Source organism: Macaca nemestrina, chromosome 19, assembly GCF_043159975.1.
Source record: "Macaca nemestrina isolate mMacNem1 chromosome 19, mMacNem.hap1, whole genome shotgun sequence".
Classification (NCBI taxonomy): Eukaryota; Metazoa; Chordata; class Mammalia; order Primates; family Cercopithecidae; genus Macaca; species Macaca nemestrina.
In genome coordinates this window covers 49,789,928-49,802,794 of record NC_092143.1, presented here as the reverse complement: position 1 = coordinate 49,802,794, position 12,867 = coordinate 49,789,928, and the positions used below count along the sequence as shown (strand labels likewise).

Genomic DNA, 12,867 nt, shown 5'->3' with positions numbered 1-12,867 from the left:
TCCAGAGGCTAAAAGTCTAAAAATTAGGAGTTGGTAGGGCCATGCTCTCTCTGAAGTCACTGGGAAAGGATCTGCTTAGGTGTCTCCTAGCTTCTGGTAGCCTCAGGCATTCCTTGGCTTGCAGATGCATCACTCTGATCCTCTGTCTTCACCTGGTGGTCTTCCTGTGTCTTCACATTATCTTTGCTCTGTGTGTGTCTGTCTCTGTGTCAAATTTCCCCTTTTAATAAGGACACCAGTTATATTGGATTAGAGCCCTCACTAATGACTTCATTTTAACTTGATTACCTTTATAAAGACTCTTATTTCCTAATAAGGCCAGATTCTGGGATACTAGGGGTTAGGACTTCAAAACATCTTTCTTGAGAGGAGGCACACTTCAATCCATAACACCTTTCTTTGGTGTTCTGAGCAATAGAGATAATGGATCAAAATTGCCAGGTTCATTTTAAATGCTCAATAAGGAGTCATCAGTATGTTCATAACAGGATGGTTCATTGCCCCTTTCAGATACGTATGTCATGGTCACATTTACATTTAGCATTCCAACTGTAGTTCAGAATTTCTGGCATTGCAATGTGTCAATGAGAGAAAGGCTTTTTGCTAGAGACTAAGTTTCACTAAAATGTTTACGTACGCTCAAGGCTAAGGCTGTCAGATTTCTTTGTTTACTGCGTTAGTTTTCAAAAATCATTTTGGACCAGACTCTGAGTCTTTTGATCACATTTACTGCTTTATCTTCTTTGTCTAACAGCTGCTTAGTGCATACTCAGCCCCTCAGTCCTTCCAAGTTTAGGTTGAGTTTCTTTTGCTTGAAGGAAGCAGGCTGCTATATGTTTTTTCTTTGTCTTTACTTTTTTTTCAGTTGAATTTTGGGGCTGAGCCTGACTCTCCAACAATGAAGAAAATTAATGCCAAGCTAGAGGCAGTGATAATGAGGAACATCTCAGAAAGAGGACTTTGAAGGGAAGGGGATGTGTGTGATATGCTGTCATGGGCATGGCTGACTGCATCAAAAGACCTTAAAAGTCTCTGCATTCCAATACTGAGTTATCATATTCTGTGCAGATTAGATTGCCAAAGAGAATCTGAACAGTGACTTTTGCCTCATGGACATAAAAGAATTTTTTTTTTTTTTTTTAGTCTCATGCCCATTACAGCAAGGAATGGAACCTGGCTCATCAGGCTGGCTGAGGCTTTTTCTGTGGTGGAGGGAGAGCGGGAGACCATCTTTATAGAGTCCTCTATCAGGTAGATACACATTTGACACAAGAATGCTGAGTTTTCAGGTTTTCTCCAAGGGCAGTCATATATCTTGGGAACCCAGAGCCAAATTATATTTGACATTTCATTTAAAGCCTGAGACATCTTGATGTTAAACCAGAGTCTAAGAGTGCTAAAGCAGGAGTCCATTCAGTTTGACAGAGCGGATGTTTCTATTCCTATCTCACCTGCATGGGTAATAGACAAGTCCTGATACTTCCTTATTTCATCCAGATGAAAATCACTGAGTTAGCTCCCCGCCGAAATGATACTAGCTCAAAGTTATTTTCTCTTCACATCCCTGTGCAATGTGAAAAGAGTGTATCTGGAGTCATTTGGAAGTTGAATGGTGGCTGGTATTATTTATGCCATGGGTAACAAAGTTATATTTACTTGGTTTACATTCCAGATTGAAGAGGTATGGGAAGCTTGTGTGTGGGTGGAAGATACATAAGCACAACACCCATCAAGTGACATATCCTTCAGATGTAGTGGGTGGGGCTGGGGGCTTGGAAAACTGCCTTTAACTCAGGTTGCTGCAATTTCCATCTCTTCCCTTTTCATGAGAATTTTGTATTTGTCCATGAGGATTTAGGAAGGAGGACCGGGAGGAGAAAAAGAGGCAAAAGGAAGGCTAGTTTAGTCCAGTATTTTCCAGAGAGTGTGCAAATAAATATCATCTAAAAATAAGAAAAAAATTATGTTGTGTTAGCATAATGGTATATATATATATTTCATAAAGAAATAAACGTACATATGTTGAGAGACAATGCTCAATTTGTATTTATTTTCTTTTTCTATTTAGGAGATTACATGATTTAAAATGTCTGGAGATAACCAGTCAATGGCTTTTACTGGTTAGTATGTTTAATTAGTCCCTTAGGAAGTTACAAAAACAGTGAGTCCACCTTATAGTCAGTAATTATTTTATGAATTCTTAGTATGTAAATAGTTCTGTGCTAAACTTTGCAATAGAAGCAAAGAAGTGTAAATGATGGCCCTTGTCTTCAAAGCACTCCCATAATGGGGAAGAATAAGAAGACTGTTGAATTCCAAGTTAGTTGCTGTGGGCTGGGATCATGCATCCATATTTTCATGCCAAGTTGAGCTGTGTTGAGCTTCACCAAGTAGCTTGGGATACTTAGTGAAGGGATGAAGAACAATCGATGGAGTAAAGGAATAAAGGACTGAGTGAAAAAAAGCAATGAAAAAGTGCTTTGGCAGACTAAAGCTGAGGGAGGACTCACAATGGATTGTGCTGCAGTGGTCACAGAGGACTCAAAAGAAAGAAGAAAAACCTGCAAACTGTGAGTTCCTACTTTATTTGCAAACTTCTGCAAGTGCAGCCAGTTTCTTTTTAGGGGTCCCAAATAGGTCCTCTGGCCAAAAAAGGCCCCTCCAAGGATAAGACAGATGGATTGATCCCCCAGACACTATCTATTAGCATACCTCCCTGCTCCAAAATATATGTTTTTGCCTGATTGTCATCTCCCTTTTAAAAATATCACCATAATATTACAACCAAATGTTATAGTGTTGGTGGAAGTGCCTTAGAAAATTTTAGAAAAATGAAAAAAAAAGCATATTCTCATCATCCAGAAGCCACCACTGTTAGCACCTTGTTGAATATCCACCTTAGCATATTTACAACGTTTTACATCAAAGTGAGAACATACTATACACACTATTTCATATCCTGCTTCTTTTTCCAGTAATGATGGCTACCTCTCCATTTTATTTTATTGTAAACTCATCAAATATTCTCCCAGATGACATTCACATGACCTGTGCAGTTGGTTTCTGCTGTATCAATCTAGGACCACCCTGAGCCAGGTTGTATTGTCACTTAAGCAGTGACATGTTGCAGCTGACTTGTACCTCGCACAAGACTCAGTTGTTAAGCTTTCAGGGATTTTACAAGTGGGTTGATGTCACATTGGTAGCTTGAAAGTGCCATGGTGGAAGTATTTACAATATGGAAATCAGCAAATATTGCAAATCAAATCCTCCTCATCACTCTAAATTGGCTGTGAAACATTATTAACACACCTTTGCCCCTATATGCCACTAGTCGCTTTTAATCCATAAGAGCAGAAGAGCATCCCCTTGCTTCTTTGCTCGTTTAGTTTTTGTTTTGTTTTGTTCTTGTTTTCGTTTTTGTTTTTGAGATGGAGTCTTGCTCTGTTGCCCAGGCTGGAGTGCAGTGGTACAATCTCGGCTCACTGCAACCTCTGCCTCCCAGGTTCAAGTGATTCTCATGCCTTACCCTCCAGAGTAGCTGGGACTACAAGCATGCAACACCAGGCCCAGCTAAGTTTTTTCTATTTTTAGTAGAGACAGAGTTTTGCCATGTTGGCCAGGCTGGTCTCAAATTCCTGGCAATAAGTGATCCACCTACCTTGGCCTCCCAAACTGCTAGGACTATAGATGTGAGCCACAGTGCCCAGCCTCATTTTTTTCTTTTATGGCACTGACTTGTTAATGAGAATAGGTCAGTTGTCCTATGTAATGTACTATGTTCTGTATCTGTCTGGCTTGTGGTGTGATTTAGCTCATATGTTTCTTACATTTTACATGTGTCCCATAACCTAGAAATTACGTCAAAAGGCTTATTGCATTCAAATGAAACATTTCTGGCTGATTTTCATTGATTTTAGATATATAGGATTGTAGTACACTGGAAGACACATAATATTTCATTGACCCATCGTTAATGACACTAACACTGACCTTGGATTACTGTAATGACAATTCACTCCTCCATGGTAGCATAACACTTTTCTTTTGGGACCAGACAGTAATCTGTGTAGTATTAATTTGCACTATATCAAAGTATTACTGTGCAAACCACTCACCTAGTGGTTGTGACACCAATTGATAATCCTTGCCTGAAGCAGTTAATTTAATTAGGGTTTCTCAAATGCTTTAAAATCCCACCACTCTTTCTTCATTTATCAGCCAGGATTTCTATGTAGAAAACGTTTCTTCACCAGGTGGGCAATTTTGTTACCCTAAAACCCAGTTACTAGCAGAAAGGCAGAAAAAAGAAAGATCGGTTCTTTCACTTTATTTTCCAGTTTTGAAAGAGTTGTTTTAATACCTACCTCAAATAGTGACAAAGGAGATTTCTATGACTTTCTTTTTGAAATATCATTATGGACTCATTGACTTTTCATTGATTCAATCTGTTTCAATCCACTAAACTCATTATTCTTTTTGAGGTTCAGATTGTCACAACTTTGACCTGTGGACGGCTCCACACTGGCTCCTGGTCTGTTTGTCACAGCCCCACTTGTCTGCAGGCGTCCTTGCTCTCCGGTGCAAGAAGTCCTAAGCTCACACTGCTCTTCTTCTGCCCCAGACTTGAAATCAACCATTTCTCTGAGGAGCCTTGTTTTTTTGGTTGGTTTGGATGGTTGGTTGGTTGGTTTTTGTTTTGTTTTGTTTGTCTGTTTGTTTGTTTTCCCCCATGAGGAATGGTAATCTGGCCATACCTGGATATGAAGAATATTAATTGCTATTGAGGTTACATTGCTTCAAGGACCTTTCAGGGTCTTTAAATATATATTTGAAAAATCACGAAGTCATATTTATAATTTAAATAAAATATTAACATTTGAGTGTTTTCACTTTTAAAAATTTTATATTTCTATCATTTTATGCACTGAAAGTTTTGATACCTAATATCATTAAAATAATTATTTGTTTTAATATTTATTATGAAAAATATTTTGAAAATATCAATATTAATTTTACAAAAAGCAGTACAGTTACTGAGGCAGTTTAATTTTTTGTTTATGGTTCTTTTTGCCTTAGAATATCTCATACCACATACTGACAATCAAATTACTGCACTTTTTAGTTATTTGAATGATATAATTTTGCTGTTAACAATTTGATATACAGTTAGGTTCTTTTAGTTCAATTTGTTTTCAACTTGGGAAGTTATCTTCCTAATATAATTTTCTCGAAAAAGTTAATATATTTGCATAATTAAAAGGTCAAAACAATACAAAATGCATGCACATAAATATTTTGCTTTCATTATTTCCCCCTTGCCAATTTGTGGAATAATTTAATAATTACTTTCTTGTTTATCATTCTAGTCTTTTGTTTATATAAATAGAGTTTTTCATATCCTATGTATACTATTTTGTGTCTTGCCGTTGGTTATTCTATTATAGTTATTGTGAGTTTGCTATGTCAGTACATAAATATTATTCTCACTTTAAAAATCTTTGCAAATATTCTTTATTGAGGTGCACCATAACTATTTAACCTGTCTTATCTTGCTGCATACTTAGATTCTTCCCAGTATTCCCTTATTACAGTGAGCAATCATGTATAAATGCCATTTCATCCTTATGCAGCTGTATATGTGGTATAGGGTCCTGGAAGTGGAACTGCAGGGTGAAAAAAAAATCCACTTGTCATTTTGTTAGGTATTGCTAAATTCTCTTCCTCAGAAGTGGTATCATTGTACAACCTCACCAGCGATATAAAACCATGCACTGCAGTATCTATATTCTAAAACTTTACAGAATGTGTTGTGAATTTTTAGGTAAAAAAAATAGTGTCTTGTTAGAGCTTTCATTTGCATTTCTTTTAGTGTATGTGTGATATTGAAAGTCTCCTCCTATTTTTAAAGGAAACTTGTAATTTGTTGTTGTTGTCTGTTGCCTATTCTCTGTTGGATGGTTAGTCTCTCTCCTCTAGATTTCTAGGAACTTTGTGTCATTATCTTAGATCTTTGTCTGCAATGTAGGCTGTATTTTTTTTCTGTCTGTCATTTCTCTTGGCTGTCAGTGATGCTTTTTACCAAACAAAAGTTTTTATTTTTATGTGTTCACATTTGTCATTCTTTTCTCTTGTGGCATCTGGGTTTTCAGTTATAGTTAGAAAAACCTTCTCTTCTCTAAAGTTTTGCAGGCATTTGCTTTTTTTCCTGGTATTTACATAATTTCATTTCATTTGCATTTAGATATTTGATTCATTTAGCTTGTTACTTTCCATCTGTTTTCAAAGCCCTTGACACTTCCCTCTCACACCATTGATATTTTTCACTGATTTTTATGGTACCCTAAGTTATGCCTCACTCTCTTATACTTTAGTTCCTCTATACCTCTGCTCACACAGTTCTTCTCCTCTAGTACACCCCTTTTCTCTGTGCCTTTTGAAATCCTACTTTTTCTTGGCTCTAAGCAAGTCATGTCTTCATTGATGATGTCATTGACTGCTATAGCCAATGTTTGCCTCTGTATCCTCTGAAGTTTCTGTAACATTTACCCACTTGCATCAGTGGCATGATGGAAGATTTACTGCTTTGTATTTTTAATTGATGCCTATATGAGATACCTTACAATTAAATGGTAAGCCACTTGAAATCAGGAATCATATTTTATTTTTCTATGCACCCCCTTCACCTCCTGAAAAGCCACCTGCCTCAGTGTCCTATCCAAGACCTCTGGCCATTTGAAAAATCTCATTCCAAAAAAGCAAAGGCATTCTCTCTCAGGCCTTTCTAGTTGGCTGAGAAGCTAACTGTCACTCCTACTTTGTGTAGAGAAAAATTTTATTAAATAAATATTTGGTACCATTTATTAGTGTGAACAGAAAAGGATATAAACATAATACGTGAAAATCACAATCAGTAGTTCTGATTTCCCCATGAAGGCCATTGCTGCTGGACAAACCATGGGACCAAGATCTATCCTCTGAGACAGGAAAACACAAGGCCCAGACCAGATTTTCTGCTGATTGGGCAACTCCAGAATGTACTTCCTCAAAAAAAATGACACCGTACAAAGGTATTCATTTTTACTCTATTTAGAGCCCATCACCGTCTAGTACCTCGGACAGCAACCCAAGCAGGGAAGCAGTCAGCCGTTTATTGGCTGTGGTTGGTAGACTTGGGTCTATCACAGGTAGAGAGAGAGTAAAAGTAGAAGGGGAGTTGGGAAAGCAAAAACCCACCTTATTACTTGGGAGAAATCACAACAGAGCCAGAGATAAGGAAAAGGGGAAAAGACCAGATTGATGCCAGGTGGTAAGAAGGGCATGTTTGGGGCTGGATAATGTTTCCTCAGCTTACACTAGATAGCTGCCTTCCTTCTTAGAGGCTACAATTTTCTTCAATAACTGACTCTTCCTTACTCAGTATGACAAGGTGCAGACCTGTCTGTGCTGTAGTGAGCCTGCAAATATGAGAAAGGCCAGCCTTCCTTAGACAATTTCAGGGACTTCTCCAAAGGGTTCTGATGACCCAGGAGGGGCTGATGAGTCTAGGCTTTGTATCCTGTATAGAAGGAGGCTGATGATTGCTGTTGCTGAAGTTGTTGCTTATGACTGGGTCCTGAAGTTTTGTTCTTAACTGGTGAAAATTTGCTCTTACATGGTGGAAGAATACAAAGTTCATAGCTGTTTTCATTTATAACTTCATTCGTTCATTTATTCAATATACACTATAGACTGTCTACTACTTTCTAGCAACTTAGGCTCTGAATATGTAAAGCAAAAGAAGATAGAATCTTTTTTCAAGGATTGTTTGTATAGAGCAGTGGTCCCCCAGTTGTTATTTTTTTTTAAATCTCAAGCATGAGCACTAAACACTTTCCAATACATATCCTAATTATTCTCAACAAGTTCTTGCTGTTTTCCAGGCTGGTCTTGAACTCCTGGGTTCATGAAATCCTTCCACCTCAAGCTTTCAAGTAGCTGATATTACAAGCACATGCCACTGCATCCAGCTCTTCTTAGTTATTTACAACAACATATTTTACTATCCTAATATTAATGTTATAAAACTTACACAAAAGCAAACATTACAAAGGGGTTATAAAGATACAAATCGAGTTTTAATATCTTTCTCTCTTAGAATGATTTTGTGAAAATTGCTAAATACAATACAAATGCAATATGGACTATTAAAACCTGTTGCACATGTAAGCATGAATTAGGCCAGTTAAAACAGAATTTGTCAAGGGTCTCGTTACTTGTTTAACCCTATCTAGGCACCAGAAAATCATGCTTCCAATGTCACCATGGGCTTGTCTAGCCAACTAAACCAAAGGGACCTTTTCTTTTTGATAATAAGACTTATGAAGACAATAAAATATTCTTTGGGAGAGAAAGGAGTGATAAATATGCAACATATACCACCTAGTTAAAGGCAAAAAGTCCTGAAACTGGACCCCAGTTCATTCACCATAAAGAACTGGTGCTGACTGAAGTGATGTGGCTAAGGGGCCAGTTTGGATCCAGACTTTATTTTCTTCTGGTTGCTCCACAGCGTTCTTTTCTCTAAAGTTGGATGCTAACACATCTTACTCTTGGGTAATGGCACTATTACTAAGGTATAGTCTATGCTTAAACATTTACTGAAAATAAAGGAGTTATATATGTAACTTCTATTAGCTGTTATTTGTGAAAGTGTTTCTGCCACTCCAGTGATCTCTGAGCATAGCTGCCTCTAGCTATGGAAAACTGCAACATTTTGTGACCTGCATCTTCTTGGTGAAGTAATTTCTATATGAATTGTGGTGTTTGAGGGTTCAGGTGGTGTGATCAACTCCATTTTGTACAAAGACTTACTTCCTTCTTGAAGTCCTCGTTGAAAATTAGTTCCCTCATTGTGCAAAACATAAGCAAAGTGAGATTCCCTGTAAACATTTAAAAAATTCATTAGTTTTTAAATTAAATTGATACATAATAGATGTACATATTTATTTTCAGGGTCCTGTAGAAATTATTAAATATCTCTATGGGAACAGTGAATTAGGACACTACATTCATCACACATGTTCAATATTTTGTAGGTAACAATAAGATAATAGTTACCAGTGCTGAATATGACATGTAAACTATTTTTAACTTCAGGCTTACTACCCTAAGTTCAAAGGAAATTTAAATGAAATATTTTTCAAGCGTTTCATAGGAAACTTGTTTTAGAAGATGCTTGCAAATCATTTACAAATATTTAAAAAATATCTCACTCCAATTCTCAGCATTTTACTTTGCGATATCAATATACTTAGCAAAACTCCCCTCACAGACAACTTAGAAAAAGACTTCAGCCTGAGTCAGAATTATTCAGGTTTCAAATGGTACAGTTCAAATTACTGAAGCCTTAGTTCACTTTAAGACTGGTTTAAGGTTAAGTTAAACCAAGGGGAAGTCATGCTTGGTGGTGAGACCCTTCTGCGGGCAAAAGATAGCCTCTGATGGAGAGTGTTGGCAGGTGCTCTGTTCTCTCTTTATGGGCCTACTTAGCCCCAGCCACATTGTAAACAAAACAATTGATTTCCTTACCTCTGGGGTGGAAAGCCTCAGTTGTCTCCAAGCTACAAAACTACACAGAAGATAAAAGTGACTGCAATTATGTCATTGTTTTAAACAACAGACCAACTGACAGATCCTTAACACAACTTCTGGGATTACTGAAAACGAATTTGGAAACTTAACATTTTATTAGGAAGCATTTGGTCATCCATATGGTATTAAACAGCAGAGAAGCAGTGCCTTCATTGAGATGATCATCATGACTCATTCTTTGCAGCAGTGTCCAAGAATACTTATTGGTTATTAATTGAGTATTGTGTGATGCATATACATGTCCTGAACACTCTGCACCTGCATCTTCCCTTATAGTCCTTTAATATTTGCACCTTATGTTTGAGTGATTATTTTATCAATGTCTATATTCCCTCAGGCTACCCTGAATGAAGAGACTACTTCTGATTTATACCCAGGCTCTGTACAAGGAATGGCAAGTAGTAGTGCTAAATGCATATTTTTAGAAGGAAGGAAGGAAGGAGGGAGGGAGAAGGAAGGAAGGAAGGAAGGAAGGAAGGAAGGAAGGAAGGAAGGAGAGAGGGAGGGAGGGAGGAAGGAAGATAGATGAGATAGAAATGAGAGACAGAGAGGAGAGAGGAGAGAGAGAGAGAGAGAGAGAGAGAGAGAGAGAGAGAGAGAGAGAGACAGACAGATGGGATTTGGAAATAGCCTAAATATTCTGATGTTTCATTGTTTATCTGATTATTTTCTCACCATATATAGGTAGTAGTCATCTGGCTTCATACTTCCTTGGGAGGGATAGCAGGGCCAGACCTGCCAAATGTTTAATTGCAGCTCATTGTAAAAAGAATTAACACTCCAGTAAAAATGGACCCACAAGCAAGCTGCTCAGATCATTGTAGATCCTGAATTTCAGACCTGTGAGGAACTTGGATGCTTATCACCTCATTTTGGCCTTGAGGATATTGAAGCTCATAAAGGCTAGGTAACTGGCTGAAGATCACACAGTTGGTGGCAGAACAGTGTCACCTCTATTTCATGCTGCTACTTGGGTAGACTGCAGACAAAACATGTACCAAACTTTAATTTCTATTGCTGTCAGTGCTGTGGGGATGCCAGAGTTCTTGCTTCACAACGAGTGTTCAGAAGCAGAATAATTGAGGAACATCACAGCAGGCTCTGGGAGGAATTTGTGGTCAGTCATATGAAATTTGAGTGTCTGGCTGAAACTGACTCTAGTCAATCACTAGCTGTTTCTCTGGCTACTGAGGAGGTAGTGGATTTTTTGGGTATTGCTTTAGTTGCTATTACGGGGTGATAGTTTGAACAAATACACCTTTTTTTTTTTTTAATTTCAAACCTCTATTTCTGGTAAAGTTAAATTCAGCACTTAATTTGTAGTATTCAGCACCAGGGAAAGATTAGTAACTTCTCCCTTCAAACTCAGATGTGGTTCCCAGCCCTGGTATTTAATATACTGCAGGCCATGTAGGCCATTCATCTTGATTATGAAATTATTAAAAAGATTCCGATATTATCTACTTATCAAAGGTCTCTGGAATACATACCACACCCCTCTGATTAAGGGTGATTAGAGAAATACCTGAGATCAAGCTATTTTCACATTTCCTTCTCTATTGATTGTCCAAAAGGTGATTATTGTGGCTGCTCAGCAGGCTGTTCTCATTAGGGCTCCATTGATCGTGAGCTGGTTATGGTTCCAAATGCCAGGCTAAGTGTGTTGCTTTGAACTTGTAGTGTGAGGCACCCAGATAAGAAAAAAGAAAAATTAAGGCCAGCATGTTATTCTCCAAGTTCTGGTTAAATTGTTCCACCTTCATACAGCTTCCCCAGATCCCTGCCCAAAAGAAACAACACTAATTAGTCTTTTCAGCTATGCAGTCTTTGGAAGCAATACTCTTGATCTATTGAAGGCTGCATTATTAAAATTATCTGCTGTGTCTGTCCTTAATAAGGTCAAAGAAGGAATCTATGAAAGCTGATTCATCACAAAGACCCTGGGGATACACATCATTGAGAAAGCCAATTTTATTTTCCCTACTGCAAGACAAAACTGAATTGCAACTTTCCTTGCTTATCAGGAAGGCAAAGCTCAGAGAATCCACTATTAATTTGGAGAAACACCTAATCAGGACATCTGGCCTTCTTTGTGGAGGATTCCTCATGACCAGGCTGCAGGTGTAGGATGCAGTGGTGAGGGAGGGTTTTAACTGTCTAAGTGAATGATAATTCCTCTCAGGAGATGCTTGTCGGAATAGATTCCTCTCCATGATCTCAGCCTACATTTCTTTAATAGTTACTAATGCCACTGTATCAGCAATCCTCTTCTCCTGCCATGATAAAATCTCCCCAAAGAGAATTGCTATTGTGTACATTTAGCAGGATTTAGGAAGACAAGATGCAAGGGAAGAAAATTGATTTTTCCCTCTTTCAGTAGAAGGCAATGATGGGGACATCAGTGTGTCGTGTATCACACAATCTGTAAATTACTTAGAATTGCACGGGATGTTCTCCATAATACCCTCAAAATGTAAAGTCTCCCAGCTTGACCTATTTGGCTTAATTTGTGCTTTCTGCAAAAGAGTTTATTTTTTCTTTCTAGTGAAAAATTGTAGTTCTGGAATTCTGGGGGCAGCCAGCATAAGAAAATAAAATCGTGTTTGGCCTTGTATTGCACAAAACATGTAGTAAGTCACCTGTGAATATTTGCTGAATTGTGGATACGATGACAAGATAAAAAGCTACAATTTCCCATGAGTTCATTTCAATACAGTTCCCATTTACAAAAAGCAATTAGAGCTTTGTCTTCAACATAATATATTTATTAAATAAATGTAACTGTGTAATCATGGAATCTAAGCACAGGAGGATTTCCAAGCTCCACTTCACATCAAAGGCAGGCATCATACAGCCTCTAGGTCTTGGGTTATGTCAGGGTTTTCTGCTTTCCACTTACAGACTTGCAGTTGTCTTTCTTAGAAGACATGAAACATGTTGGTCCCACCTCTAGCCAAGTAAAAACAGGTATGTGAATGAAATGAGTGTCAAAACAGGTTCTTTTTCAAAGCCTTGGAAATACTGGATTTCTCTTGGCTATGAATGTAGTGGGAGTCTTGATGACTTTGTCATATTAGAGAGCTTTTTATTCTGCATACTAAAAACATGTATCTAGCAGTTTCTAGAGGGTTCCAGATCTTTTCTTGGGGTTAAAGGAATGAAGAGGACTAAACAATGGCCTCTACCCAATCAATGCAACTGACTAGATTAGCTAAATGTTACGGGGCATGGTGG

General features: G+C 37.8%; 1 protein-coding gene across 9 annotated transcripts in view; it reads left to right on the top strand.

Annotated features, from left to right (window-relative positions):
- The window catches only part of LOC105499299 (phosphatidylinositol 3-kinase catalytic subunit type 3), a 563,324-nt gene that overhangs the window by 214,920 nt on the left and 335,537 nt on the right, over positions 1–12,867 (top strand). Inside the window, exons 29-30 of one of the 9 annotated variants that reach the window (XR_011616921.1) lie at positions 1,144–1,251; positions 1,673–2,005. The exons of 7 other annotated variants lie outside the window; for them this stretch is intronic. The gene's annotated coding sequence lies outside the window, so the exon portion shown is untranslated. Of the gene's footprint in view, positions 1–1,143; positions 1,252–1,672; positions 2,006–12,867 lie in introns of those variants that run through there. One more of the 9 variants, XR_011616922.1, reaches the window with a different exon arrangement.